Below are 24442 nucleotides of genomic sequence, written 5' to 3'. Positions count from 1 at the left end.
GTCAAGGGCCAGGCAGCACTTCGAGCAACCACACAGCCTGCAGAGCTGAGCAGTCCTCAGCTGGGGACAGGCTTGAGTCCTACCAGCCAACTCTGCTTTAAAGCAACACCAAGTCCTCCCTTAAATTACTGATATAATTTCTTATATTCTGGCTTGAGATGAAACTGTGTCATTGTCAGTGACTTTTTTAAACTTTACATGGACACAATGAAGTATTAATAGCTGTAACAAGACCTAAAGAGGTAATTCATAACAAATCAATTACTTTATGCTTTAAGCTTCTTTACTTCCCCCAGAAAACCCTGAAATACGTGGGATTCCTGATAATAACACGTTACCTTTAAGTCCCCAGGTAATAATGAGTGCAAACATTTTTCATTAGTTCCTGAGCTTTGAGATGCAAACATTTGGTTTTTACCCTTCACTCTGTGTGGGGCTGGTCAGCCTTTAGTTGTTGGGAAGTGACTGGATTTGCAGGTGGCTGTGCATTTCCAGGGTACTTGTCCTCTGTGGATACAAGTGAATTGGACAATCTTTCTTGTTGGACCAAGGTGCTTCAGTACATGTTTAGCTTGTGTCTTTGGGGCTCAGGCACCTGTTGAATGAAAGACTTTTCATCATTAAATGTTTGAGCGTTTTCCTGTGACTTGGCTAACCCTGCACCATCCTTTTGCAGGCATTGCAGTGCCTCGTGGCCCAGCTGTCTCCTCTGGGTCTCTGTAGTGACCCGCCACAGCGGACCTGCCAGGTGACAACCATGAGGCACAGCAGGAGGTGGAGGCTAAGGTAGGAGATGTTCCAGTCTTATTTACACATTAAACACATTGAAAAGCAGATTACCACTGAAGCACACAAACACACACTGACACTGAGTGAAGCACACAAACAGATGCAAACACTGTGATTCCAAGTGCATTCAGGGACAGCCACCTTTCTTCTGATGGCTGGAACAGAACAGCGATCCTGTTTGAGCTGCATTGGACTGAAGAAATTAAAGTAAGAGGGAGGGGATTAAAAAAAAAAAAAGCAGCTTTTTTCTGCACGTGTGTCTTTGTTGTCTCCTTTTGGATGCTGTGATTTCCATTTTACTTTGTGTCTATTCCCAGTTATGCAGAGCTCTTGTCGGAATGTGTGTGATTTCTTACTGATGGTGTCCAGTTTGTTTCAGTTAACATATTTGTGGGCAAAGATTTCAGTCAGATGTGCGTTCAAGACCACCTGATTTGATAGAGGCTTTGAGCAGGGTTTAGCCTTGTGGAATACAGAGGGGGTGCCAGGCTGAGTGGGGAGGTGCCTGTGCCCATGCTGTGCTTAGCCAAGAGCTGCTCTGCTGAAGGCTTTGAGGGAGTTCTCACTAATTAGTCATCCTGTTTGAAACAATATTGTCACTACTTTTTGTTGAATTTTGCAATCCCAATTATGGCTATGCTTGATGGAGGAGAGAGCGAGTTCATCAGTCCTTGTTTCCACTGTTCAAGTGTTCACTTTAACACAAGCTGTTGTGTGTTTGAAAATCAGTGTGTTAATGCTGTGTGTCTCACTCCCCTGAGACCAATTGCAGTGCCTGTTTCAACCAGTGCACAGTATTCCTGGAACTGGGACCTCTGTGACATCAGGGGTTTGGACCCCACACCCTGCAGGCTTGTGGCAGTCCTGCTAACATTCTGCATGGGTGCAGTGTCTGGGAGAGGAGACCTTGGGAAAGGGCTGCTGCTGTTACTGAGGTGCTGAATCCCACAGGGGAATGGTGCAGGTAAGGCTCCAGGTGCCCTGCTGCTGGGCAGGGGCACAGGCTGTTGGGAGCTGAATGTGCTGAGCTCAGGGCAGGGCTATGGCACCTGCTGGGCTGCCTAAATCAGGTGTTGTGTCTCATTTACCTTTTGCAAAGAGTGTAAAGAGATGGAACTGAACAAGGTTCCTCCTAAAGGGGAGTGCATCAGCTTAACCCCAAAATCAGCCATGAGGTGAACCTGATCTCAAATACTGGGACACCACAAAGCTTTGTCCTTACAAAGTACGCTTTTCCTCTGACAGAATGCAAATTAGTTAATAGTTTCCAGCAACCAAAAATGTATTAAAGCATGATTTGAGCAGGAAGAAAGCCACCAGCAGTACTGCCACCTCTTTGACAGCTCTTCTAATCACCATAGCTTTATCAAGAAGTGTTAAGTTGTATTTTTTTATTGATATTTAAGAATAAATTCTTACAACATCATCTCTATAAAAGGTTCATCACAGACCAAATACCACTCTAACCTTTTAAGCTTCTACAGTAAAAACTGTCGTCTTTATTTATCTAAGTTTGGGAGAGATACAAATGTAATCATAACCCCCAAGGCAAAATTTTATGGCAGTTTTCAGAACTCCTCTCTATAAAAACTACTCAAAGCTACCAACATAAAAGCTCTCAATAAAATTTGCTTTAGATCCTAGTCATAAAACATGAATTTTTTTCCTGGTCCTGGAACTACAGGTGTCCAATCAGCAGCCCTGGCCGCTGCTGGATCCCCTGGCAGTGCCAGGCTCCATAAATCTGCTGGGTCAGGTGGGCAAGGAGGGGCTGCTGCCCACCAAGCTCTGCCTTGGCTCATCCCAGCACAGCCTGTGGGTGCCTGCTGCTGTGTCTGGTGGCAAGCAGGGGCACAGGAGATGTGGTTAGATTGTGGCTGGGGCAATTCTGGAAGTGAGCAAAATCTTTAGGTATGCAAAGGACTGTACAATAAAAACAAGCTGAAAAAGAACATCGCAGGCAGTAATGCAGAACTGGACTCTTTCCTCTGTTGTTTAGCCGTTTAAACATTGGGGATCTGCACTTCTTTTGCAAGACTGGTGGCCCTCCAGGTCTTACTTTGGTGCCATAGGAATCCATGTGCCAGAGGTTGCCTTAATTAAAGATTCCTTACTGTTATCTGCATGTACAGTGTTAGCAGCAGGTAGAAAACCCTTTATGTAGATTTAGCTGAGAAACCTAATCCAGACCCATGTGGCATGAGGTTGGGTCGGGCTGAATTAGAGGGAACAAGGTTGGGCTAGGGGGGACCCAGGCCTGCTGTGTTCTTGAAATGCAGTTCAGGACTAAATCTCTACAGGCTTCTGTGGATTCTTGGCAACTAAAGGCTCATACTTTATCAGCCTAGGTTAATTTGCTTTTACTGTGCAGAGTGGATTTAACCCTGTTACCTCACTCTGGGTGATTTCTGTTCAGAGACCTGAACCTGTTCTTCTGACTGCAATTAGGAGAAAATCTAACATAGCACAAAGCTGCTGCTGGTAAAGGAGAGCAGAGACAATTCCCAGATGTGAAATAAAAATCACAGTCTCCTTCTTTGGGGTACACGCCTCAAAGCATCCCAGAAATGTCATGATAAGTAAGAACAACTTGATGTAAAAGTGTGCTTCGATGCAAGTATTTTTCTGAGGCAAACATACTAGTATGTTGATTCCTAAAACTGCTTTTTTCAGGGAGTGCAGGAGGTTAGAGGGGGTCCAGAAAGCCTCCACCTGGTCGCTCACATCTTGTGTTTGCAAGCCTTGGCCTTGCTTGTCATTCCAAGCACCCGCTGCGTGCTCCGACTGGTCTATAGCTGGGAAAAATTAAGGGCTTGCTGGTCTCAGCTGATGGTCCTTGTGAGGAGAGTGGGAAGCCCACAGCCCCATCTTCTGGGAATTTTACTTCCCATGGTGCTTCCCAAGGGCTTTTTCCTCCTGACTCCCTGTGCTCTTCTGCAGAGATGTCCTTGGGAGCTCTAGTACTGCCAGGAAGGGGCAGTCAGGGAAATCAGGTAGATCCAATAGTTGCATAACACGTGTAATAGAAGCTATGATTAATGACAGGACTTTTCTGTTTATTTTAAAGTAGACTTAAATTGCAAATCTGCTTTCCCAGTTGTGTGTGATGCCAGGAACTGGCTCTGGGAGCATTCCCAAGCTGGCTGTTAGAGCTGTATTCCTATCTCCCCATCTTTGCTCCATTGGAGAGGCTGCTGGGTACTTCCTGTCTGCTTGGTGTGTGATTACTGGTGAATGCTGCTTTGTGGGCACCGTGTGACACAGGAACTTTTCCCCAGTTCCCATCCTGAATCATCAGTTAGCTTAGGACTGTTGGGTCTTTGCTGTGTCCCAGCTAAGAAAAGCTATATTAAGTGTATTTTGGTGAGAAAGGTTCAGAGAAGGGATTTTTTTTTTTTCTTCTCTGAAGGACTGACAAACTGATATCTTCTCTGGCTGCATGGGCAAAACTACACAGCAGCCACCAACTCTTCCTTGCCTCCCTTCTTCCTGACAGTCTGAAGGAGCCTGAAGCATTGAGTACCCCGTGAGTTCTAAATGGCCGTCAACAGCCATGTCCTGAAAAAGCAGTTAAAAATCTGTACTAAACTAATGAGACTGTTCCTTGTAGTGGCAACCAACCACAGACTCCTTCTTATGGCACCTTTTAATTATTGTTAGTAATGATAGAGGTTTTGGGTCACTGCTTTGGGAAAGAAGCAAACTAGGAAACTTGTTTCTCCTAGAGACAGGCATCCCAAGCTCTGGGGTCACAGGGGATACAGGGCTCTTTGACCAGTGCAGTCTGGGGACCCAGGGCTGTGTTGACTCTGTATTTTGTTGATAAACAGAGCCATTCATTCCCTGTGCCTTTGTACCTATTCCCTCTCATGAGCTCCAAAGGCGTTTTATTTTCCTTCAGTTTTGGCATGGGATCAGAGGGTGGCTCTCTGCCTGTGATCTAAGTAAAGTAGTCACAATTTGAGGTAGATGCTGTTCATATTATTCATTGCTTCTGGCAAAACAAATGTTGGGTTTAAAATACGGCCATTAATATTTTGATGAAGTATTGAAGCCACCTGGATTTTGGGCAGAGCCAGGCTGCTGGGTGAGGGGCCTGGTAGCTCACAGATCCAGATGAGGAGGCCCAGTGAGAGCAGATGAGACTCCATGGCAGCATTCCCAGCCTGAAAGGTGGAAGTATGGGTGGATTGTCACCACCCTCTGCATCCTGTTCAGCTGCTGCTCAAGGGAGAGTGGCAAGGTGCTAGCCCCAGATGCTCCTGGACAGAAACAGGCCTTTAATAGTTTGGACTTCTCTTGTGCAGAGTGTGAGGTGGTTGACTCCTGTGGGCATTTATTCTCACAAAATAAGGGAAAAGAAGGAACAAGCTGTTGGCAGTCTGTGCTTGCACTGAGTGGAGGTTTCTGTGTGAGACTTCTGCAGCTATTGATGGCCTGAGCTCCCTGTATCTCTGCCTTACATGAGGCTGTCAGGCACCTTTTGTGAAGGCTTGACAGCATCATCAATACTGGCATTAGAGCTCCTTGTGCAGCTTATGAGGATGGGATGGGTGTGATGGATATGGAGCCATGTGAGAAATGGGGCGAGGTCACTGCCATTATTTTCCTGGCTTTCACAGAGGCCATATTTGCTTCCCTGAGTTCTCACACAGGGACATGAATTGATTGGTGCCGCTGCAAGTCAGTTGGCAGGAGGAGTGGGGATCCCCCAGGGGCTCTGCCAGATCGATGGATTGGGTGGGTCCAAATGGAGCTCTGGGACTGCTGGGCTGTCAGTTTGGATGCAGGGAGCCCTTCTGAAGGCTATCTCTGGGGACAGACACTCTGAGTCCATGTGCTGTGTGAGGTGGAATTGTCTGACAAATCGTGGTGCCCACACAGGGCACTGCAGAAATTGGGCTGTTCTGCCTGTTCTCTGATCTTCAGTTCCATTTTCTCTTGCTGCTGCTGCCTCTCGCTGTGGGAACAGAAAGGGATCCTTCCCCAGATGTCTCCCAGTTGGCATCTGGAACTCATGCTGTTTATCCAGATCCTCATTCTGTCCTCAGAGCCTGGCTGGAGCCTGAGGAGAGAGGTGTGGCTGCTGTACCAGTGGGGCAGTGAGAGTGGGGTGAGCAGCCATATTGCAACTCCCAGAGTCTCTGTGGCTCCCTTACTGCTCCAGCTGGAAAATAATCTGCACCAGACTTGTTTCCTGGCACCAGCCAGCTTCCTTGGTGCCAGCTCCAATGTGTAGGCTGGCACATTGCAGGAACAGGGAATGTGTGTGTGGGGCAAAAGAAGTAGAAACAGTCCTGGCTCCGTCACCTCTGCTGTGACCTGCCCTGGCCCCTGATGGCCCTGCCTTCTCGGGGTGGAAAAACATCCAGGACAAGACATCCCTCTTTCCTCCTGGTTTACACCATTTCCTCCTATTCACTTTACTGATGGTGCTTATGGGCACAGAGTCCACCGTGTCCCAGGTTAAATGCAAATTATTCCCATTCTGCCAAGGATGGTTCACACCAGAAGCGGAAAGTTGCTTCCACTGATCTGTCTGTGAAATACCCCCCAAAGCAGCTCCAGTTGGGAAGAGCTGGTTTTGGTTAGGTTTGGCTGTATTCCTCACAAGGCAGTGGAAGTGCAGCACCGTGTGTGGCTGCCACAGGGACCTGACATGGGAGTGAATTCCCATGCTTGTTTTACAGTAAAGGCTGGCTTGGTGCTGCTCCATGTGTGCAAGCTCCACACACTCTGCCTTGAGCTGTGTTTTTAGCAGTTCTCAGACATTAAAGTGCTTGGGCCATCCTGCAGCAGGATAGTGAGCTTGTGGGAAATGGCCTTTTGCAAAATACTTCCACAAGGGGTTGTAATGCTCCCACTCTTTCCAAGTGTGCCCTGGCTGACCTGGGGCACAGGATAAGCAGCAGCTGCAAGGACAGCATTAGAATGGGACATTCCCACTGCACCAGAGCCAGGCTGTCTGCCACAGAGAGGAGGTGGGATGCTGCCTTATTCTATTAACTGTGGGACCTTCTACCTGGTGATGAAAGAACAAAAGCCTGGGCAGACAGTTAATTATAGCTTCAGCTTCACAAGCAGAGTTAATGAATTTTAACGTGCCTCAATTAATAACTAATTGGGTTTTGCGCCTCGGCTGTGAGTGGAACTGGAGGGGTGTCCAGGAAAAAAATGGTCTAAAGATGAGAGATTTTAATTGAAATACTGTAGGATTCTTGTACAGGGAAATGGTTCCTGGTGTTATTGTACAGTTTGAATGCAGAGGGAAATTAAAGAGGAAGTTGTTTCCACGAGAAAACAAGTGGCAGCATTACAGTGCAAACAAGACACGGCATTATTGTGTCACCTGTGGTGTGCAGTTTGGAGAGGCCTCCGTTCACAGCATTATTGTGCCACAGAGAAGTGGGTCCTGCAGGCTCACCAGGATGGTCTACCTCAGAGTTCCAGGAGTCAGAGAATTTAGGTAGAAAGAAATTATACATAACATAAATTTTTTTATACTCTAGGCTGGAATGTGCCTGGTAGGGCTATTGGTCTAATGAGATATTTTATGTCTATTTCTGTGGAAAGAGGATTATTTATATAACTGTCCTACAGTTAGGACAATGTCCAGTGTTTTGCTGTGATTAGCATTAATTCAGGCTCTGGTGGGCCAAAGGAAGTGACCAGAGGTAAAGGCAGCAAAGGTTAAATTGTGTTTGCAGTAGTTTAAAAGAGCAATAAATCCTGGAGAGTGCAGAAATAGAGGAACACTCTGCATCTCAAGCAGCAGAAAATTGTCGTCTTTTGAATTTGATGCTCTGAGTGTGAAGGAAGAAAGGAAAATATATCTATATGCCATTTCTTCCTTCAGTACCATTTCCAGGGAATATTTATCAGCAGCCTCAGCCACCAGGCAGGAAAACACCCAGGAGCCAATGTGCAGATTTAGTTTGTTTTGTTTTACTCTTTCATTTTTCTGGCTGTATTCAAGCCCCCTCAGAGAGAATGTGGAGTAATAGGAAAAAGAAAATAAATTAATTTATTCAATGCAGCATTGTCTGGCACCGACCCTCCACCGATGACTATTTACGCTGGGCTGCTCATCATGCCCTTCACAACTGCTGCACAATAAATAACAAAAGATTAAAACCTTAAACCTGGAAAACTTAGGAAAAAAATATTAGAAAATTTTATTTCAGATTATAAAAATCCTTGAATGATTTACTTTAAGGGACAATTTCATTGCTGCCATGTGCAGGAACTAATGATCATGGAGGGCTCCGGATTGGTGAGGAGGCTGCTTGGGAAACATAGTCATGGGTAGGTGATAAAGTCACCTTGCTCCCGCGCTGCCTCACTGTCACCGCAGTGGCTTTCACCATTTGTTACAAGAAAATGATGGTCCATGTACATATTTATACGTGGATGGCAATAACATTGGCAATAACCCTCCCTGAGCGAGCCACCTTGTTTTGGGGAGCCCGGCTCACTTCCCAGTGCCGGCAGCCCTCGCCCAGCGTGCGGGGAGGTGAATGGAGCTTGGGTGATGGACCTTTGTAGTGGCAGCTATTCTCTGTCCTTAAGGATGTTGCTTAAACTGGGAGCAGGTGCCAAGTGTGCCAGGTTCCCTGGTGCTCCTGTGGCACCCCCTTAGCGAGGAGATGGGTCTGTAAGAGCCTTCCAGTCCGCTCTGGAGAACAGCATGTCTCCTGGTAGCTGGGTGGCTGGAGTGGGCCTGGCTGGGTATTGCCCTCATGTGAAAGTGGGTTTGTGCTGGCCGTGGGGAAAGGCTGCTGGATGCAGTGAGCCATTGTTTGAGTTTTGTGGTTTTAAACACCCACACATGCTGTACAATTAGCACATTCTTGTCCAGGCTTTCGTTGGGCAAGGCTGTCAAATGGAGCAGCAATTGATGGTGCCAAAGCCTAGGAAAAATGCAACTAAAAGTGAAAGACAGTATAGGATACAGATGGAAACTGGCTGTGCTTTGGGGCACAGAGGGAGACACTTGTGCTGGTGAAAACCACCTGGGAGGTTTACTAAGTCCTATTTGGAAAATTTCTCTGTGTGTCCCAGCCCTCTGCTTTGTTCATGTCTATCTGCATATATTAATTGTTTTATCCAAATTCAGTATTTGCCATTTATGTGCCTTGATTTCAGGTGTTTACCATGTTTTACCCTAGTCTCTCTGTGTCTGATGGCAAAGTTCCCTGGTTTTGGTGACTTTAATTATTGGAGTCTGCAGTTCTGGCTGTGGTGCCTTCTTGCCTTATCCCTACATCTCATGCTCAGGAGGCTGCTGAAACCTTTTGGGTTCTTCACTACCACCTTCTGTCAAAAAAAAAAAAAAAAAATCAGTGTCAAATGGTAGGAAAGAGGTTACGAACTTGATGCTACTGAAAGCAAGTTCCTTCCATGGGGTGAGGGGACAGCAGATGGAGGTGCTGGGAGACAGTTCCGGTAGTCCACAGGCTCTGGTGCAGCCCAGTTCCACCTTCTCCTCACCTTCTGAAAAGCATGCAGGCTGGGCAGCATTTTGGCACCTGCCTGTGGCTGCACAGAAGGGGCTGGGAGCGGAGCCTGCCAAGTCCTGGGCCCCGGAGGAGCCGCCAGCCTGAGTCCCACAGGTCACCAGCCATGCATGCACAGTGCCCGCTCCCTGAGCGTGTCCAGCTCCATGTCTCTCAGCCCAGCTCCTGGCTGCCCTTCCTACTCTGCGTGCCTCCTCCTGAGAGGGCTGTGGCCAGAGGACAGCGGCAAGGTGACAGGTTTGTCAGGCAGGCTGCGTGAGGGGACCGGGCTGCCTGGGCTCTCTGGAGCCATGGGAGCCGGGTGAGGGAGGCGTGCTGGCTCCTGAGCCCAGAGTGGCAGCGTTGGCACTTGGAGGGGTGTGAAGTGCCACTTGGGAACCTGTGATTTTCTGCCTGGTGCTCCTCACACCCTGGAGGTGACTGGGCCATGGGGAGGGCAGGCAGGGGTGATGGGCACAGCCCAGCAGAGCTCGGCTGTCACACGTGGGGAGCCAGAGCAGTGCACCGTGGCCACCGTGCTTGTCACCGGAGCCTGCCCGTGCCCCTGATTCCGGGGCCGGATCAGCACGGGCACGTTCCTCTTGGGAAGCACACACAAATTCTGGGCTGAGGCACGAGGCTAAAGGCATCCTAGGCTGCCCTAGGAGGTGCTACATGTCTTGAAATGAGTAAAGTAGTGGGGGAGACCCCTCCCTCGGCCTGCTGGCCACACATAAATTGCACACAGAAGGTTTTAAATTTCAGTTGAGAACTGTTTGTGGCATGGCTTGTGTTTCTGCTGGTCTCAATGAATCAGTGCAGACTTAATTTATCAGTGTTAAATATCAGTGTTTGTTTCTCATTTGGAAGTTGGATGTGAGGATTTAAAGCCTGCATTACATGTTTTCCTGAAGCAAGGCTCCACATCTGCATTCACAGGGAGTGAATACATAAGGTCCTTTCATGTGGCCAAACTGCAAATGATATTCAGAGCCATACCAATAGGCAATGTATTTTTGTCCACACTTCTTCTGCTTCACTTAACACCTGCCAGGCATTTCAGGAGAGGCCCTTGGTCAGATCAAACAATTCCTCGTGGGCCACCAAGCATCCTTCCCTGTCAGTTGTCCAAACCCTCCATCCCAGTGCTGCCATCCCCACAGCCCTCCCAAACCACTCACCCTTGGTTACCTGCAGAGCTGCCAGCTGAACACGCTGTGCCCCTATAAGCATAGGGAGGTTTTGTGTTTCTGTCCTTCCTTTAAAGCCGCTCTCCTTTTACCTGCACTGTGAGCTGAGTGAGCTACTGCAGGTACCAGCGCCTTGCACTAGATCAGATATTGCAGAAAGGTGTGATTCAGACAAGGCAGTGCTGGTATAAACTGGTTTTATTGTATCCCACCACTCTGGTGGAGATACTCTCACGGGGCCTTGCTGTAACCCTGTCTGATACTCGTGTAACTCAGTCTGATCCCATGGGAATTTAAGCTGTATTTGACGTGGAGTGAAATGATTTCCATTCACCTATACAGGCACTTTTAGCAGTTTAACCAGCTCAGTTTCCAAAGTAGTTTTAGGGCATGGGGTTTCAGGCACAGCTGGGGGAGATAGGGAAGGAGGGGAGCTGTGGTGGCTGAAGAGCCCGGAGGTGACAGCCCATAAAAGGGATGGTTCAGGTACCTGGGTGTCCTGTCCAGCATATCTGGCAGGTGCTTATCAGACCCCAGCTTTCCTGAGAGGAATTTAGGGCTGTTCCTGCACCCTGGGGTGGGCCATCACACTTCGTGCTCAGAGCGCAGCAAATGGGAATACTCTGCCTAAAGCACTTCAGGTTCTTCATGTTGTTATTGCTCTGATACTGAGCAGAGATTTACGAGGTACTCCAGGGTGGTGATTGAATGTATCTGTGCTTCAGGACCTAATCATGTAAGCAGGAATTAAAAAGGGGATTTTTAAGAGGAATGGTAACTCCCCAGCATTTGCCACGGTTGTCAGGGATTCTACCAAAGCCCAAATGCAGCAGAGCTGCATTTATTTCATTTATTTTGCTATCCAAGTCTACTTAGGGAAGGAAATTAGTTAGATAAAGTATTTAGAAAAGAGCAACTGGACAAAAGATGTGCAAGTTCCCCAGCCCAAGAAAGCTATTGCATCGGATGTACCAAGAGTTCCTGGGGTATTCCATGTTTTAGTCCCCTGTCTCATTCCTGCTCTGTGCAGAAAGAATCTCTCCTGTGTATATGTCAGGAGGGGGACAAACCAAAAATGCCATCAGTGCCTGTGGAGAGAGAGAGGGGACTGGTCAGCACTTCTCAGCATGGGGAATCCCAGTGAATGGGATGGGGTTAAATACAGGAACCGTGTTCTGTACCTACTAGCAGGAGACGGGGCTTTATTGGAGTATTGATGAATACTCCAAGCTAGAACAGGTTGTAACCCATGAGGAAGGCACAGCCCTTGCTGCTTCTGTTTGCTGTGTGCTGTGAGTGGGTGACTTGGAGCCCCCACAGAAGCCCTCCAGACATAGAATTCCCCTGTTGGTCTCTCAAATGTGACCTCTTGTTTCTATCCAGTTTTGGTGGGATTTTCCTTGTTGAATCAGAGCTCAGGTTTGAGGCCAGAGCTGTCCTTCAATTCATGTCCATGTTGTTGGCTTTCCACAGCCCCTTGGAAAGGAGAGAGCCTGAGCTTTGCTGTCCTGCTAGGGCCAGACAACACATGGGGTGACTGCCAAAGCCAGACATGTGTCACTATCCCCACTCTGAGCACATCCCATCCATCCCACTGCCCCTGGAACATAAGGAGATGGGAGTGGGGAGCAACAGAGCATGAGTTTTAAGAGCAGAAGCTTTCATATAGGCGTGAGTTAGATTTGGGGTTTGCTAAAGGCTTTAGGGAGACATCTCATTCCTTCCAGTCATTCCATGTATACTTTGAAGAGCTGTTCTAATTGTTTGAAGAGTCAAACCCCTGAACTTCTGAACCACCACTTCCCTGCCATTGTGCCAAAACCATTGCCAGATCTGTGTCTTCTAAGCTTGCCTGACCACAGCTTGCTAAAGCAGTGCTCATGTTCCATGGTGCTCATTCAGGCATTACAGAGCTCCAAAATGTGGGAGTGGAGGCCAGTTTCTGGGTGCAAGTTAGAGGTGACCCTGGGTGTAGTAACTGCTGCATAACCCCATACAGAGTTTAGCCACTGCCTGGCTCTCTGGGTGATCCCAGAGTTGGCTCCAAGCTTGTGGCTACAGCTCAGTACAAACTTGGAGCCAAACTAGAAGTCCAGCAAACTGGAGGAGTTTCAGGCAAGGTCCCTGCTCAGCTTGGCTGAGCAATAATGTTGTTTCAGCTTTTCTTTTGCTCTGCTGGCTCTTAAGCTGGAACCAAAACCCAGGGCTGAAGGAGAAAGGTGTTTGGGTCTCATAGGAGGGGGTCTGAGCAGCCCCAAAAAGCAGAGTTGCCGTGTTGTCTCAGTGCTGTGCTGGCAGCCACTGCTGGGCTCTGCAGAGAGTTTTCACAAGGTCCCCACATGTGGCACTGACTCACTGCAGTCACAGCCCCCAGAGCATGAACAGCTGGAGCAATTTCCAGCCCAGAGTTTTCCAAATTATGAATCTTTGTGAAGGGAAAAACAACGCTGAAGGTTTTTAAGGATTTGGTTTTGTAAAAGACATCTGGGTTGGAGTTTTGTGTTACCTCTTAAGCATCTGTATGTTTTGTGTGCTGGTATTTCACTGCATCACCTGGCTCCATCATTTGTGTTTGGATTTCTCTGCCATATGCCTTCACTCTTGTCCCCTTTTTTACTAATGCTTCAGCTTTCCAGAAGAAAAACAGTTCCTAGCCTTTGCAAGCACCCTTAAATGTCCCCCACCTCCTCCCAGCTGCTTCGTTCTCTTTTGGCTCTGCTTTAGGAATGCTTTGGAGGAGCTAGGAGATGGGATCTTGTAGGAGTTACAGGCAGATAAGCTCTGTGCAGAGAAGCCCTTTTCCATAGATGTGGAAAAGAGCAGCTTCCCTACCAGGAGGTGGTAGGAAACAAATCCCAACTTTCAGCAAGGTCCTAAAAAATATCCCAAGCAACTTCCACCAAACCAGTGACACTGGCTTTTCTCTCATGCCTGTTCCTGAGAGTGATCAAGTGCCATAAGAAACCAGCTCTTTGAAAGTTGGACTGTGGTAATGTGCTGGGATTCTTTGTGCCAAGCACAACTCCGGCCGCGATGTCACCTCTGTGGTCTCACCACTGGTGACGGGCAGGAATTCCTCACCATTGACTGCAGCCATAATCCCCCATGTGCCAGCCAAAATCCCAGCCTGGCAGCAACCCCCTGCTTTCCATCATGCAGGGCCAAGGATGGAAGGAACCAAACCTGCTGTGTTGGTTTAGGGAGCTGGTCGTTCACAGAGCCCGGCTCTGGTGATTAACACAGTGCAGAGCCAGTGCGGGGCCCGATACAAATGAAAGGTCTTTGCAGTCATAATGAGATATTCATGCATGGCAGCTCTGGTTATAAACTCAGCTGTTACAGTGTGCTTAGCTATGGGAAATGGAGCAAAGCAGGGCTGAACTCACTGCGTCCCACCTCAGCTGCACCTCACAAATAACAGCCTTGAACACCCTCGTCAGCAATTCCATTTCCTGTGGCTGCCAGCAGCAGCTCCCAGCCCCGGTGTCCTCTGCACAGACAGGCGAGCCAGGGGCGACGTGGTGCAGTGGGGAGCAGATTCACGTAGCCTGTTTATGGGAATGCTGATGGTGACAAGGCCATAACTGGTGTCTCGCACTTTTTGTGCCTGCCAGGGGAGGGGAGCTCTGTGGGGGGAGGCTGTGGTGTGCTGGAGATGGGGAAACTGAGGTATCATGTCCTCAAAGCCTTGTCTGTCATGCAACAGAGTTTGGAGCACCCAGGAAGGCATGGCAAGGGAAGAGGGAAGGCTGGATAGTACCTGGTGATGTTCTCCTCAGCTTCACAGTATGCCTAGTGGGAAAAGGGGGGGCTGAAGGCCAGCGCTCATGTAAGAGAGACCAGACAAGGGTGGGTGACAGCCTTGTGGCTATGTCCCTCATGTTTGCATGTGTCATCCCTCAGACCTCCCTGTCTCAGAGACTTCTGGTGTCTGTCCAGATTTTTCTGATGTTTTCTTGGGGTTTGGGGTGGATATGAGGCACAGAAAGTTAGTTTTTCAGCTGAATCTACAGCAGAGCCTGACATCTTCCACACCCCTTTCCTGCTGGAGTCCCTTGCAGACTGAAGAGCCCTCCCTGAAAGGCTGGATGCTTTGGCACTGCTTCTGTTAGCTAGAGCGAGAGCTTTGCTGCTGATAATCCTGCCACAAATTCAGAATTAATCACAGCATAATGGAATCTGGTAGTGCTGGTTGTTAATTCTCTATTGAGTCTGCATTCCTGTGTTTGTTCTCATTTGTTCTGATCAGGGCCATTGTCTCTAATATTGCTGCATAAAGGGTAAGAAATAAATCAGCGGTGTTTAGCTTTCCTAACCATCTGCTCTGGCTCCCATCCCAAACTCAGTTTTTAAGTTGGGCACAGTTTGTGTGATTTTACCTTGTGACAGAGAACGTCTCCTGGGAGAGGAGGAAAGAGTGACTCCTGATCTCACCCCAGGGATCGATCATTCCAGGGGTACTGCACTTGAACTCACCAGGTCTTTGTTGTCATGCCCGTGATTAGGCTGAGCTTTGGCAAAGATGCCAAAAGGAACTTCTTTCTGTCTGGAATAATGGGATTAATGCTTTTAACAGCAGTGTGTTACTTGGAGGTGTAAAACACTTGGTTTGGCCACGGAGTTTGTGTGCTTTGGTGGCATTGAGTCCCAACGAGGTCAGTCTCCAACCTGTGTACATTGTGATGCACCCCTTGGGTTGTTACTGAGCCTTTCTGTGGAGCGCAGCCAGTTGGTTTTAAGAGGTGTTGTTAATGCGGTGAAATTCAGGGCATTTGGGAGCTGCTGCATCGTCACAGATGGGACATACATCTTGTAAACTATAAATTTTTAAAAATTATTTAGCATCTCCGTTGCTGTGTGGGCCATGTGGCAGCGAGCATGGGATAATTCCACAGCTTTCATTAGAGCACACATCAAACATTTAAAGTCCACAGGTGGCATTTTCAGGAACTATTATAATAATTAGGAAAGGAGAATGGGTTTAATAAGAGTTGTAAACAGTGATCAGCAGCCAGACCCCGTCCCTCCCCGCAGACCCATCTGCAGGGCACATCTGGGCACATGGAACAGGGAGCAGCATGTTCCATGCCACCTGCCCTGACTCTGAAGGAAGGTGTGGAGGGTCTGGGGTCACTCTGGGATGCAGCAGTGACAAACTTGAGAAAAATCTGTAAAACACACAGAAAAGCCCAGCCGTACCCCTCCAGCAGACACTTGTGGTCAGTCTCTTGACAGCTGTGGCTGGGTGCTCAGGGCTCACTGGGCAGCACGAAGGGATGTCCCCACCGGTGAGTACTTGGGGCAGGTCTGGCAGCCAGTGGGATGCAGCATGGCCTCACCCTTCTCGGGGACCTGGACACGGGGTGCCTGAGCCAGGCTCTTGTGGTCAGGCACTGCTGTACCTCTGGAGCCCAGCAGATAGAGGTCCAGAGTTTCTTTTGTGCATTTCAGCTGTGGAGATGAGGCATGAGAGGTGAAACCATGAACTCTTACTTAAAGATGGCAATGGGCTGTAATAGTGCCGAGAAGTGTAATCCCCAGGAGGAGCTCCTTGCAATGGGGTACGTTGTGGTCTGGAGGGAAGCTCCGACAGCTGGAAGTGCACTCAGGCTACATTGATCATGAGCACCTTCTAAATGATGGGAAGTCCCAAATTACACCCAGTGGAAGAATATTCTGGAAAGAAGGTTCATGACTAAGGTTTGATGTTCCATGCACAGCAGCCATAGTCAGGATTGTTTCCTGTCCCTGTGGGGCAGTTTGGGGTGCTTGTGCTCAACCACACAGGTCCCTATTCCCTGGGGCTCTCTGCAGACCTTTGTAATTCCCTGGTGAGGAGCAGCAGCTTTGTTCAAGGTGATGGAGGACCAGATACTGTGGAGGGGAGGGACAGTTCCAGTGCAGAAACGAAGAAGCAGTTGGATAATTAGCTGCTTGCTGCAGCTGCATTGTGTGTCCTGCCAGGTGTTAAATGAGCAGCGCTCAAGTCAGCAAATCTGTTATGCCATTCCATGTTCCATGCGAGTTCAGGCTCTTGGGAGAGTAGCCAAGGTGCAGGCCTGGCACCCACAGGCTGGCTTTGAGCATTTCTGCGCTGGATAACCCCACCTAGGAAAGGCCCTGCTTCAGGTGGTGCTTCCAGCTGAGCTCTCCTTTCCCTCCCTGAGCACATCCTTCCCTGGGCCCGGGACACACAAACACAGCTCTGGTGACTTGCCAGTCATTCAGCCACCTTCCAGAGCAGCAGGCCACCAGGCAGCTCTCAGTCAGGCAGGGGTCACCATGGATGGGGGCAAAGCACCCCCTCTTTGGCTCTGAGCTGAGGGCTCCTGACGGGGCGTGGCAGCCAGGCTCTGGATCTGAGGGAGCAGTACAGACTCACCTGCCCCACAGAGAGCGAGCCCCCCACAGTGGCAGGCACCCATGGCTGGGGTCCCTTCTGTCTGCGCCCCCACAGCCAGCCCAGCTCTCTGGCCTGGCATGGGACAGCTCTTGTCCACTGACCTAAATTGAGGCTGAGCAAAGAGAGCAAGCAGCTGCCCCACTGCTGCTGCTCTGTTTTCAGCACGGCTCGAGCCTCCCTAATCCCCTCGGATTTTGTATCTACCAAAACAGCTTGGGCCCATCAGTAAATTGCAGTGGCATATGGTCCAGGTTTATGAGTAATCTGGCACACGCTGAAGGCAAGGAGGACGTCATCCTTCAGCAAATACAGAAAATATTGGGGGGGAGGTTATGACTGTATTTAATATAGTTGATGAGAAAGCTGTGAGAAATGTTTACCTTTGAAGCCAATCCTGTTTCAACTTCAGCTGCTGGGAGAAGCCACTGTGTAACAGAAAACAAACAGAAGTAACAGGGGAGTCTCATTGGTCCCACAAAGGTTTTGTCACTTAAACTGATCCTATGGGGGTGTGTGGGGTTGGAGGGGAAAGCAGATAGCTGGTGCCACCAGCCACCCTGTATACAACCAGTGCCACAATTGGAATAGTCCTCATCACCTCCCTGCAGGTGAACTTCCTCTAGCTGGTGCATATGTCAGAGGCACGGCTTCACCCCTGATATGAAAAGGAAAGTGCAGTTTTGGCAGCTCTGGGAGGAGAAGCCTGGTCATGGATACCTTGGTGGGTCTGGCTTTGTTGTAGTGCCAAGTGGATGTCCCAGCACGGTTTCCAGATGTTCCCTGAGAATACAAGAAGCACCTCCCAGTGTCAGTGTGCTCAGCATTGGCTTCATCAGGTCACATCAGCTGAGGAATGTCCAATTTCTGGTCAAGGAACCCTCTGTGCATTCCTGTCCTGGCAGGGAGATGAAGCTGTGAGTGTTTTTAGCTGCACCAGCCAGCATGATGGCCCTTCTCTAAGGTCTGGGGACATCCCTGGGCTCAGCTGACATCCCCTAGAGACATCTGTGTCAGAACTGGGGCATCTCTGGGAGCAGGAGGACATGGAGATCGGAAAAGACTGTGTTGGGTCCAACGCTGCAGCAGCCCTGTGAGAGCTTTTCCTTGGCCCCACATGCTCTCTGTGGCTCAGACCAGCGATGCTGCTTTTCCCTCCAGCTGGGATGAGAGCTCACAGTTCCTCTTCTCTCCTCCCTGGTCAGCTGCTGTGGGCTCTGGAGCCTCATTCCACAGAGGACTTGAACTTCCTTTCACTCTTCCCAAAATCCATGTTTCCTCAATGTGTTTGGAAGCCCAGGGACAGGAACCTCACTCTCTCACAGCCTCCCTACACTGCGTAATGCTTTGGCAACACTAAATGTTTTCTTTGGTTGCATAGACGTGGCTGTGGCTGTGACATTCAAGGGGGAGTCACCTCCAGGAGGAGGTGCACATGTCCTGTGGCCTGGTCAGCAGCATGGGGAAGGAGAACACAGTTGGCTCTGAATGCCACTCTTCTCTTGCTGCCAACACCGCTTGGAAACACCCCAAACTTCAAGGAAGGTTTCACCTCTTTAATCCAAGAAAAGGCCTCAAACAGCTCACAAATAACTTAAACCTTGGGCTTTTAAAATTTTAAACAAAGCCTTTGGGACCGTATTTGCTCAAATCTTACATATCTTGGTGGCTCAGATTTTTAGCTCTTTGCTGCAAGCTTTGAAGCAACACAGTGTGCAGTTGAAAAGGAGCTTTGCTTTTTAAGTGGGAGCTGATTTTTTGAGGCTGGGAATTGTGTGTTTTCTGTCTTTGTTTTGCACAGTCCCATTTTGCATTCTGGAAGCTAAAGAAAATATCTTGTGAAAAGGGTAGGATGCAGACCATGTGATCTCAGCAGCAAGATGGAGCAGGGTGCATTGTTCCGGTGGGTGTGGTGTCTTCTGTGGGACCATTCTGAGACATTCTGCCACTGCTGGGGCAAATTGCTCAAGGCAGGAGCTGAAGTTTCCTGCAGTCCCTAGAAACCCAAGAGTTCTTATTTTAATTGTGTGTTGACAGGATCTTCATGTGCTCCCTTGCTTTGTTGCCAGTGGTGTGTGTGTGCTTGGATGGATCAGGGACAAGTCCCCCTGGCCCCCTCCAGGTCACCCAGGTATGGCAAAGGCCCTTGTTGCCCCTGCCCTGCTCGAGGACAGGGACAAGGTTATCTCAGAATCCCATGTCTGTGCCTGGGAATGCTGAGCTGCATGTCATGGCTGGAAAACAGGCCCCACAATGTCCCATCATGCTGCTACTGTCATGAGGGAGGGCACGGCTCCCAAGAGAGGCTTGCTGGGATTTTTCGAAGCAGTTTGGGGAAGGGCTGAGCCCCAGGTGTGCAGCAGAGCTGTGGTCTGCAGTTGTCCCTGCAATTCTCCTCTGCTTTCATGTGGGTGGGACAAAAATCAGGTGATATTTCCAGCTGTGATGACAGGACATGGCAGGTGTTTCCTCTTCAAGATGTGGCAGTGAGGGTGGTGACTTTTGTAGCCGTGCACAGGCAGTGTCCTGGTGTCTGTCTGCTGCTGCTGCAGGACACACGCCAGGCCCTGAGAGCCGAAGGAGTTAAACTGCTTCCAAATAGGCCTCTTCATGTTAATAAAGTACCTTGGAGCTGGTCCAGCAGGCAGACACCTGGGTATTATCCAAGCATCTGACACCCCTAGAGAACCAGAGCCTTGATGAGCTTTGTACACTCTGAGAAATCTTGGAGAAGAAAGGAGGCTTTCCATGGAAAATGGATTTTCAGGGCCAGCTGAAGGACATGACGTTCAAGATCATTGCTTTAAAATAATTTCAGCTGCAGTTAATGTGAAGCAAAGAAGAAAAGAAAACCCAAGACAGTGAAAGGATAATTAATTCTGAGTTGGAGCTGCAATTTGGAAGGGCTGTATTGTGAAGTGACCCTTTTCCAAATGACACCTGCACTGGCTCTTTTCAGAGAGCCCTTTGCAGTGAAATGTTGTGTTGTTTTACACTCTATGTGCATTCTCCCCTGGTATTACAGAGTGACCCTGAGCTCAGCCTTGCAGAGAAGGGCCCAGTGTGGTGAGGAGGTTCTGCAGGGAGCCCTGGCACAGGCTAGGCTGAGCAGAGCCCTCTGGGGCCAGTCCCCTTTCCGTGCTGGGGCAGGATGGTGCCTGGCTGTCCCCTGGGCTTACAGCACCTTACCATCCACCCTGCTTTGCTCCTCTCTTCTCCCTAACCACCACACCATGCACCCTTATCAAGAGAAGCTCTGCACAACCCCTTTTAGGACCATGGAGTATTCCTTTGGAGTGGCACAGTGTCCCTGGTCCCAGGGTCTCACCCCACAGAGTTCTAAGGGAACTTGGGTCAGTGGATCGCCGTATCTGGCTCTGACCTCCTCTCACTGGTGCATCTCCTCCATTCCTAGCACATGTTGTACTGAATTTCTCCAGAAGCTGAGAGATGCTTTTTATGAGGAACTGTTCCAGGGAATGAAGTGCAGAATATTATGTTTATTACTGGGCCATTCCAATGTAATTTGAAAAATATCTATTTCTGGCCTACTTGCTCTTCCTCAGCTTACAGAGAAACAACAAAAAAAAAAAGCATTGAGGCCAGAGCTCTAATGAGATTCACATTTTGGACATCAGATCAGTACAATAATGCATTTCACACTGTTGTTTCCTAATTTGCCTAATCAAATAAAAGGAGATGAAGCATCACAGAGCCCAACCTCCCCATTCCAACAAGGCAGCGCTGAACCCATCACTTGGCGCTTCAATTAATTTTCCCCACACAGGTTGGCCAAAGCACATAATTTAATCAGCGTCTTGCAGCTCTGTCAGTAGACACCATCTATCCCAGGGGCTGGCAGTCCCAGGCAGCTGTCCCAGGGAACCACAGAGTGCATGGATAGCCTGGAGAGGTTTGGGGAAGGCGGGGAAGGCGTCTCGGGCGCTGCAGCTCGGTGTTGCGGCAGGTATCGAGCAGTCGGGTTCCACACTGTGCTAAATCCCAGGTAAATCCTTGCTCCAGTGCTGCAGTTGGAGCAGATGGGTCTCCCTGTCCCCTCAGGAGGTTTTCCAGGGAAGTGAGGGCTGGTTTTGGAGCTTGGGCAGATGCTTAGGGCCAAGGTGGGGCTTCAGTTAATGCTAAAACCAGTGATGGGAGGGAGGAGCTTCTACATGGCTTAGTCATGTGTTGTGACATCCCGAAATGGGTGGGACTCATGCTCCAGGTACACCCACCGCCCTGAAGGCAGCTTAAGAAGCAGCGTGCTGTTTGGAACAAGTTTTCCTAAACGTCCTGCTGAGCAGTGCTGGAGGGAGCTGGGAGCTTTTTGGCTACTGCCCAGTTCACCACCCAGAAAAAAGCAGTTCCACCTAGAAAACCTGAATGCTCAGACCTGAGACCCCTCTCCTGGCTATGGAGCAGACCTGGGAACCCACAAATGCTGCAGGATTTGTGCTATTGTGGATGCTTTTCTCGTACAATATGTTGGAGAATTTAGCAGAATTTGAAATTGTGCTTTTAAAGGAGAACCAATCAATGGGATGGGTTTGGGGTTTTGCTATAATTCACTGGGAGTCAGGAAAGGCATTTTGGTGCTGGTGACATCAGACTTAAAAATGGTACTAAAACCCCCCAAAGTATAAAACCATGTTTGAGTTCTGTTCCTCAGCAGATCTGTCCTGGGCTCGGCTGTGCTGTAGAGTACATCCAGCTTTGCAGGTGGGGTTTCTGTCTCAGAGGGTGTGTTTGTTCCCAATCCCAGTGAGGATGGATAGCTGTGGTTTGTTGCCATGGGCCTCTGGACCCTACTGGTAGATCCCAAAGCTCCCCAGAAGGCAGCAGCAGCCACGGGCCCCAGCTGAGCAGTCCTGTGCGTTCTCATTTGGGAAATTAAGTTCATTTACAAAATCAGGCAGAGCAAGCGAATGAAAAAAAAAATTAGTGTGAATTAAATAACACCATTTTGCTGCAAACATGGAAATCAAATCCTGCTTTTCCATGGGCTGTGGAGCCATCCTTGTAACACAGGAAGAACCACTGTGAGTTCTCTGCCAAAACCCAAAACCCAGAAAACAACAGGCAGTTTCTTGCATCCAAAGTCCCTCATTATATTAAAAAAAAATATTGCAGCACAAAATTTACAAGTGCATCACAGGACCCAATTGCACTGTTAAACAGATGGCACCTACACAGGACCCAAAAATATATAACAATTTTAATTGAGCCAATGCAAACCAGATTTGTGAAGTAAAATAGGACATGCCAGGTCTAATAAGGCCCTCCCTAGAAACTGTGACATTAATTTTGTAACGGCACAAGAGGTACTGGGAAGCTGCTCTTTAGCAGATGCAGCATTGCCTTGACTTGCTGACTGCAGCCTCTGAAGTTTCTGCTCAGCACGCTGCCCTTACTGTGGCATTCCCGGGCATGCTGTGCCAACCCCCTTGGCCACGTGAGGCTGTCTGCCCAGTGTCCTACCCTGGTGCAGCTCCATGGGCCAGAGCTCTGAGTGAGGACAGTCGGGAAGGGGACGTTGCTCTGGCCACGCCTGAGCTGGGAGTCTGCAGCAGGTGAACTGTTGTTCCCTGTGCCCATCCTGCTCCCAGGGCCACGCTGTGATGCCCGCTCTGGATGCCCAGCAGAGATGGATCCTGCCTCCCTGCAGTGCAGAGCTGAGCTCCCCAGTTTCCCCTCAGTGGCTCCTCTGGTGAAGGACAGGTTCCTTAAGCTGAGCTCCGAAGGCAGGTGGTGCTGGTGCCATTGCTGCTGCCCAGTGAACTAAGGAAAAGACCTGTCCTGCAGCAGAGCAGGGTTCCTGTTGTCATGAGGCAGCACTCATGACAGAGAATCAAATGGGGACTTTTCCCTCATTGATAGCACTGGGTTTCTTTCACCTTTCCCCGCAGTCTGAATCGTGACCAATCAAACAGACCCTTCTTCCACAGCTGGAAAGGGAGGTTTGGTCTGAAATGGCATACTATAGAATTCCCAAGTTCCTCCTACATGTGCAGGAAAAACAGAAGAAATAAAAAGCAAAACCTCCTCTACTTAGAACTTTCACATTTGTTTTTTACCTGGACTATGCTAGTATGATTTGAACCATGAGGACATGGTAAGGTGACAACAGTGACCAGGGCAGTCTCATGTCACCATCACACCAGGACAGTCTGTGTCCTGGGAGTTTGTGAGAATCCCAGGAAAGATGCAAACCTGCAATAACCTGCGTGAGGTGCCATTGCTGAGAGGGTCAAAGATAACCTTATCTTTGCCACTAAAGCCCAGCACCTCCCGGAGTGGGAATGCACCCCTGTGTGGGAACATTCCAGTGTGATGAGGCTGAGTCAAGCGTGTCAAACAAACTGCAGTGTGCAAAATACAGTCGCCTTAGGGATGATGAGAAGAGGGATGTAGCTCAGAAACTTCCTGCAGGAAAATCCCCAACAGGAATCGGTACCAGCCAGCCAGGGCTGTTCTGCATTGCTTAGAGCTCGGGATGAGCCTGCATCACAGCACTCAGAATTCCTTTCCATTTTGCCTTGGATCAGTCTGACCCAGCTCCTCTGGGTTACACACAGCTGGTTCATGCCTGAAGAATGCTGTAGTTCTTGTTACATCAAAAAAATGAAAGGGAACGTGGCACAAATAATTTTTGGTTCATATTAGCCTCAGCCAATTCATTTCTGCTATTATCAAAGTGTATAAAATAAACATAGCCTTGTTATACTGAGGAACTTCTTGTTCCAATGAGTTCTCCCTTGCCTCACTGGTGAGAGGAGCCCTTCATGTTTGCTCAGTGGCATTGCTGGGCTCTTTGTACACAGCTCTTTAGAGTTCTCTGATGCATTCTGAGTACTCCTGCCAAGGAAGTCTCATTTGTGTCATCTGAATCAGTAGATTTTATATCACCCTATGCCTCTTGCCTCCCAAATTATTTGTGACGGACATTCCACACTGTGTAATAAGGAAACTCTCAGGTAGTATCTGCACCAAAATGCCAAGTGTAACATGCTGTGATATTGTGCCAGTTGAAAGGGAAAACCCATGTAGGGACCCAAAATGCGGTTTTGCTTGGGATCAGCCTTTCTGTGAAGAGCTGCTTGTTTCACAGTTTCAATGGGCACAGGCAGAAAGGACAAAAACTGGTCAGTGGATTTCTACTTCTGTGTCTCAGCTGGTTAGAAGTATTCTTTCAGAGGCAGCTGATAAATGTGAGTGAAAAACCCTCATCATCTGGATGTTGTCCTGTTACACAGCACAGCTCAGAACATGAGCCAGTGCTCCAATGATACCTTGGAATGTGTCGTGTGTACGTGGAAAATGAAGGAAAAGTAAGAGGGAGCTGATAGTGTTTTAACCTAGCATATGGTGAGCTCAGTGCTTTCAGTGTGCCCTCTCAGCACCTTGAGGAGCACTGCAGGACCTCACCTGTGTCCTGGCACACCTGCCCAGCATTCGCTCTTGGTCTTGCATTGGGCTGGAGGCTGCACAGAGATTTACTCAGGTGCTTCAGCTCAGCCAAGGGCTTGCTGGTTGGGTTCTGTGGGTCCCACGTCCCCAGCCAAGGGCCA

At 49.0% G+C, this 24442-nt stretch overlaps 1 long non-coding RNA gene across 1 annotated transcript in view; it reads left to right on the top strand.

The window, feature by feature from the left end:
• LOC140684021 (uncharacterized) overlaps positions 1-24442 on the top strand; it is a 69657-nt gene that overhangs the window by 15891 nt on the left and 29324 nt on the right. Inside the window, exon 2 of the long non-coding RNA XR_012055851.1 lies at positions 677-786. This is a non-coding gene — a long non-coding RNA (uncharacterized lncRNA). The remainder of the gene's footprint in view (positions 1-676; positions 787-24442) is intronic.

The sequence above is a fragment of the Taeniopygia guttata genome, chromosome 4, assembly GCF_048771995.1.
Source record: "Taeniopygia guttata chromosome 4, bTaeGut7.mat, whole genome shotgun sequence".
Lineage (NCBI taxonomy): Eukaryota > Metazoa > Chordata > Aves > Passeriformes > Estrildidae > Taeniopygia > Taeniopygia guttata.
This window is presented reverse-complemented; position numbering and strand designations above follow the sequence as displayed.